Source organism: Haemaphysalis longicornis, unplaced genomic scaffold (assembly GCF_048455015.1).
Source record: "Haemaphysalis longicornis isolate Haplotype H1 unplaced genomic scaffold, Haemaphysalis longicornis Haplotype H1 scaffold_3, whole genome shotgun sequence".
NCBI classification, from domain to species: Eukaryota; Metazoa; Arthropoda; class Arachnida; order Ixodida; family Ixodidae; genus Haemaphysalis; species Haemaphysalis longicornis.
The window spans coordinates 105650165-105656942 of NW_027526335.1; the positions used below are offsets into that span (position 1 = coordinate 105650165).

General features: G+C 47.4%; 1 non-coding gene across 1 annotated transcript; it reads left to right on the top strand.

Moving 5' to 3' along the window:
- Window positions 1-6042: 6042 nt before the first annotated feature.
- On the top strand, window positions 6043-6113 carry Trnag-gcc (transfer RNA glycine (anticodon GCC)). Its single transcript has one exon. It is a non-coding gene; the product is annotated as a tRNA-Gly (tRNA).
- Window positions 6114-6778: the final 665 nt, after the last annotated feature.

A 6778-nucleotide genomic window follows, 5' to 3' on the forward strand; every position in this document is an offset into this window, starting at 1 on the left:
ACGCGGGCGTTGCGGGCGCTCCCTTTGGCTTGAACATAACAAGGGTTGAGCGACGCACGCTTTACGGATTATCAACGGGGACTCGAGGTGAACAGGTGGATCGGTAACCTAACGACTTGCAATAAGTTCATTTCACGAGCGATTATATTTGAACTGGGCGCGCCTTACCGATAGCAACATCCTCCTTCTACTCCTATTTCTTCGCACGCGGCGAACGGGAGATTGGAAGCTCGGGTGGCTTGCTTAGCCACCTGCAATGCGTCTTGTTCTAATGAAGAGAATTTAGCTGCTCCCTGCCAAGTACATTGCTTGCAGATGCTCGGGCGCTCACCGTCGTAGGTTATTGACTTCGCTAATTGCACACTATTGCTTTTCGAAAACGGAACTGAAGGCATGATGGATGATTGAATAGTGAGGGAAGCAGCCCCGCCTAGCAGTGTATAAAAGCTGAAGTGTGTGCTTTTTAGATACGGTGAGCTCACGAAAAGCTTTACTTTTATTTCACGTGCCCAACCACTTGGGAACTGTTTATTTCACGAAGACATCCACTGATGCTTCTCCAATGAGCTCTCGACGTTCACCATTTTTGTGACGCCACAAACCGTAGTAACCAAATGCGTGCGGAGCGTCGTCTGCTGTTTTCAGGTTTCAGGCATTTTCTGCCTTACTAAACTGCTGGTTGCGAGAACGGAGTATTTAGATTCTCGGCACCGTAATACATCGATACAGGCCAACTTGTTCCCATCCTTTAGTGTCGCTTTAAATCCCCCAACTACACCCAGATCACAACAACGTTGATGCGCAACATTTTTATCAAATTACAGTATATAGTCAATCAAAAGGCATTTAGCACGGGTTGTTTGAGTGGGTCCTCCACCGACCTTACTGCCGAACCCGTACGAACCAAGTCACTATTGGGCTTACCATGAACTGGCCCATTAACTGCGGATTCCAAGAACTGGCCCATTCATTCGATCAACTAAAAACTACCAGCATTTGTTTATTTTATCGTCCTCTCCCCCACATACCGTTCTTCCATCGTGACCAGTAATCCTCCTTTTCCATTAAAGTTTTCTACCACCACCACCACCACCACCACCACCACCACCCTCCCCAGTTTTTATTCCGGTGAAGCCGCTTTCCTGGGCACGGCTTCTCTGCCCCTCCTCACTATCGGCGACGCCTTTTTCGCAACTTTTAAAGCCTTCTTCGCCGCCGATGCTTCTTTCCCACGTTGCGGAATCGGATGACAGCGATAGCGCCGTTGAAAGCATTTGCACTTCCAATTCGCTATTGAACGGACGCGTGTCGTTCGCTAGGAGGAAGAGCCCGAATGGGCTCGAAAACAAAAGAAACTCGCTGCCGCAAAACGTGCAACCGCCACCGTCACCGCCTCAAGTTCCACCTCGTCGAGTAGCTGCGAATCCGTCGCAGATGAAGAGCGACTTTCACGCTTGGAACGGTGTCGTGAGCCAATACCATTGTTTTTCAGCTTGAAGGGTTTTCGGAGCCGGTGTCTTACACGAAGTTTTTCACGTCTAAGCATTCGCACATCACCGGTTGCCGGTTTATATGTGCGCGGGTGAAGAGAAGGTGGAGGGGGAAGGGGGGCGTGCGCGATCATCTGGCCTTCATGTCCTCACCAATGCCATACCCGTTGTGCTGGTGGGAGATTTAAAAGTGGATGTCGCATGGCCCAATGCGACCTGACTGCTGTGCTCCATGGTCGAGCGGTTTCGGTTGGTGTGTTCCCGTGACAGAAAGGTGCGTACAACGCGGGAAGAGAACGGACATTTTCATGTGCGTCCGCTGCGATTAAGCTGAAGTTCTTTTAAGTTTCATTCAGCTAATTGGCTAGGAAGTATGCTCAATCGCAAATCACAAACAAAATTGTTTTGTTACGTGCACTGCTTTCACTGCGCCCAGCTTCTCTGGTGATCCTTATCCACAAAGTGGAGGGGCACTAAATTTTTTGTTACAATCTTTCTGCTATTGCGACTATCCCTGTGGTTAATTTTAGCGCACCCTCTTGTTATGAGGGGCGGTCGCTAGCGCCATACCTGGTGTTCACACTGTCGTTGGTTTTATTGCGCTTGGTGTCATTTTTGGTCTCATCTTGGTCACTACATGGCGCGATTTTCCCTGCGCATTCGCAGATGCGGCGCCGCTCGTGCTGCAAAACGACCTTTTGTCGTTGCTGCGGCAAAGGGTCAAATGTTTGGAACGGTCGAACATCCCCCACGAACGCCGCTCGTGCGGCGTAGATGGGCGGGCTTGCGCCCAATAGGAACAAAGCTAGGTTACCGTCACGACATCACCATCTGCACGCTTGGAAACCAGAAGGCGTTGCTTGTATAAGTGCGGCATAAGCACGGGAGTCACCCTAGCGCGGGCGCACGAAAACAAACGCACGTGCGTTCACAACACAATGCCGCGTGCCGTTTTCAAAGAACGATTAATTGGTAAGAAAGAAAAAAGCCCTGTCTATGGTGTACGGAAGTACCCAAGTACAGAAGAACCGAAAAAGAAACCGTCCGAGGCGAACCCAGGGTTGCTTGATGTATTTGCATTCTCTGCTGTAAACTCATATTTACTGGAAAACAGTCTGAAATAACTTGCCCAGAAGGTAAAATAAAACTTTTTTAAAATCACAACAGACTTTGCTCATGGCAATCTTAATTCTGTCTGCAAACAATGTGCCTCTGAAATGCGAAAATTGCGACGTTTGCACGCCACGCCATGTAGACGACATTTCTAGGCATTGCGAAATTCGCAAGTGCGAAAGTTAGTTCCACCGAATTCGCAGGCCAAAAACGCACCATGTAGAACGGGCTTTACTAGTATTTGTAATGAAAAAGCGCCACCTAAGCTTTACGTGCCAGATACAAACTAACCCTTCTTGCTCCTTGGGGCGATCACCCGGACGAGGGACGCCTCCACCGGGCGGGTGCCCTAACAGCACCAACCAACTTCGACAAAGAAACATTTGTTCCTCCTCCGACCAGTCAGAACTGCATCGCCTTGAAAAGCTCCGCAAAGATTAAATACGCCTAATACAATACTTGAACCGAACCTTAGACACAATATGTCAGCCTAGCCATTACTGCCTGTTCTTCATTGTGGGTTGGCCTAGGCCTTATTTTTTCAATAGGCTGCGCTGGCAATACATATCTGTACATCTGCGAATCTGTTTTTGCATTAACTGTTCGGCCATATCTTTGTATCCACCTTCCTCGTGGGGGAACACAGAAGCGCTGTTTTAGATGACTTTGCTTGAAACGGTCTAGGATATTGGTGTAGCTCGGTCGCCGTTGCATACTCCTTGAACTACTTTCTGCCCCTTTTAGCGACCGTTAGAGAACGAATAAGTAACGATCAGTCACTGCTGACTGCCGCGTCAATTCCCATGCACTTCCTTAGGAGACTCTAACACTGTTGTCTGCGTAGATGGAGCTCTTTCCGCCGCCATTTTTAAAGATGAGGGCTTCAGTGCGTTTCGACAACATCCACAAGGACACAAGTTCCAGTAGCCGTATGCGAAGGTGTCATTTGGTTGCTCTCTTGATCATAATTGTTTTTCAAGTGTTTTCTGGGGCATTAGACTTTAGTAAAATTTACAGACCCCGTTAAAAAATTCACCCTCCGAGATTGGATGCGAAAGTTAGTTGATGGCACGCACCGGCTGCCTCTCTTCAACGGCTGTGCTCGAGCCATGACGCGATTTAATATTTAGGAGACACTCGGCGTCAATGTTATAGATCTTGGGCAATCGCTCGTTTGTGATGATGATGATAATGATGATGATGAATAAACTTTATTTGAGTCGAGGTGCTGATATAATGGCACCCGCATGGTGGGAGGCTTCCTTAGACCAGGATACCTTGGACTATGCTGTCCATCCTGCCCTCTCCACCAATCGTCGCTAGTGTGAGAGGTCGGAGCTGGTAAGCAGCTCCACCCACTGCTCATACATAGGGTTGGGGTTATGGGTGAGGGTAGGGAATTGCTGGCACTCTGATACCATGTGTTTGTGAAAAAAGTGTTATCCTAGAGGTATCCTGCGATAGGGCTATACAGGGTGTCCCAGCTATCATGCACCAAGATTAAAAAAAAAGACCAATGGTGTTAATCGAAGAAAACCTAGTGCACAAAGTTTGCAGTACTGTGGAGAAACGGACAATACTTTTTTTTGTTAATGAGACTTCACTAATTAATTGCAATTAATTATCTAACTCGAGAATTACTGTCCTAATCACTGAAGTGTCAATGAGGCACTTGCAGGTACCCACGAGGGACATCTAACTGCGGTATTTTCAGCAACAAACTAATTACGTACTTAATTATTCTGAATGATAAAGAAAACCCGCGTAATATGAAAAATACCACGTGACAGCGCTTCAGCGCGCATTGTAAGGTAGCGTCCCCAAATAAGCTGATTGAAAGCAACTGCTTCGCCTGTCACCCGCTCGAAGAGACAGCGAATCACCTTGATAATGGCATGCATGGAAGGAGCAGCAACAGCAAGATTAGCGGGGCGCGCGTACAGATAAGGCACAAGCAAGGTCGCGATTTCTTCTTCCTTTCTTTTGTTTATTTAATTCTGGCTAACTCAGAGGCAGCCTGTTTGAGGGCATTGCTTTACGATGCGCGCGGAGGCACCGTCACGTGGTATTTGTTATATTTTGCGGGTTTTCTTTATCAGTGAAAATAAATGTGTACGCAATTAGTTCGTCGCTGAACATACCGCAGTTAGATGCCCCTCGTGGGTACCTACAAGTGCCTCATTGACACTTCAGTGATTAGGACAGTACTTCTCGAGCTAGATAATTAATTAAAATTAATTAGTTAAGTCCTATTAACGAAAAAATGCTGCCCGCTTCTCCACTGTACTGCAAACATTATGCACTAGGTTTTCTTCGAGTTACGTCATTACTCTTTTTTTTTATCTTGGTGCATGATAGCTGGGACACCCTGTAGAATGAAGTGCTGAAGGATTTTTTTTTTCAGCTTTCCAAACTTATAGTCGTAATGAAACCACACAGTATATCGATGGGGTGCTGGTTTTAGGCGAACAACGCGCAAGCGATCAGATAAGATCGAAACAATGTAGTCGAAAGTGGACGAAAGGTATGTGGAAAGCACTGTTCTCCGTGCTTTTGCCTTTTGTAGTATATCAAGAACATGTCCTTACCGCAGCGCCTAATTAACAGGACTTTAGTTGGCAACCCGTGTTTTAAACTTACAAGAGAGCAGGAAGAAGTGTCTAAGCGTTTGTAGTAATAAAAGTTTCGGAATAATTCGTGTCCACACCGAATGTAGCCAGGAGCCTTCCTAAACTTGAAAGCGCAAGCACGTGCCCGCACACGCGCATTCCCTTCCCGCTCCGGATGGCACAGTATTGCCTCTCTTGAAAGAGGTGTGTTCATTCCTTTGATCAACATGTGTACCGATAAGTCCCTGTTGTCCAATTCTTACTGATGTCTTGCAATTTGTCATGGGCAACGGAATGGCTGCAGTAAGCCCTCATGTGTGTTATTTTGGCCTTTCTCATCATTCCGCGTACTCAGGTAAGCCAGAAGGAGGAAAACATTGGATTAGTGGCAAGTACTAAGAATGATGCCATGCAAGGTGTATCCCGAAATTGAGACGCAATTGTGTGAGTCAAGCTGACGCTGCCCTCTAAATCAAGAAATTAACACTACCGGCCAAACTAGACGCCCGCAGCATTACTGGATTGTAAGCTTTCCTAGAGCTGCGTAATGGCGATTGCTTGATTTTTTTTTGTTTTTTTTAGTAAAAGGTCACTACTTTCCGGCTACCCAAACATGATGTAGCTGTAAGGAAGTATTTGATGATCGCTGATTTCACATTGAAAGCACGTCAGCAGACCTAAGTTTCTAAAAACTTTCCTGTGCAGCGTGCCGACTGAACATCTTCCGCGTAAGAGCGTTTCAATGGTGCTGAGAAGACCGGCGACCTAGTTACAGACGGAAGTTGTGGAACGGGCAATGCGAGGCACCGGTTTTCGCCGATCTATCGTCGGCGTCGGTGGTTCAGTGGTAGAATACTCGCCTGCCACGCGGGTGGCCCGGGTTCGATTCCCGGCCGACGCAGTGCGCTTTTTTTGTTCAAATATTCGTAATACCCAAGTATAGGATGCCTTAACTACATCACTGCAAAGGGGAAGGGGAAGAAAACAAAAACCACCTCACGCTCTCTTTGTTGGTTAAAAAGATACTGACCAATTCCCAGCGGCAAGAACGAAGACAAGAAAGAGCACACACAAGACACAGCGCTGTGTTGTGTGTCCTCTTTCTTGTCCTCGTTCTTCGCGCTATGAATTCGTCAAAATCGCCACACCAACTTGCCCAGGAATCTGTACTCGTAAAAAGATATGTTTATGGTGCCCATCATACATGTGCCAGGATATTCGGTGAAATATTCGTCAAAGTAGCCTCCGGCGAGCAGTGGCGGAGAGTGCGCTCACACCAGCGGCGAGATAATTAAAATAACTCGTTTCAAGATCATACGAGGAACGGTATCCCCTTCTATACCCTTAATCGGCGCGGTGGTTCACTGGTAGAATACTCGCCTGCCACGCTGGCGGGTTGCCGAGGTCTTATGGGCACCACCACCTCCAAAACAGCCACTAACCAAACAATCTCCTGACTCATTCATAACAATCCCCAACCCCCCGACAGCCTAGTGGCCTCGCTACGAAACCGACTCTTCGCAACGGCTACAACACCTTCGCCGCACCCGGATTACAGGGGAACCC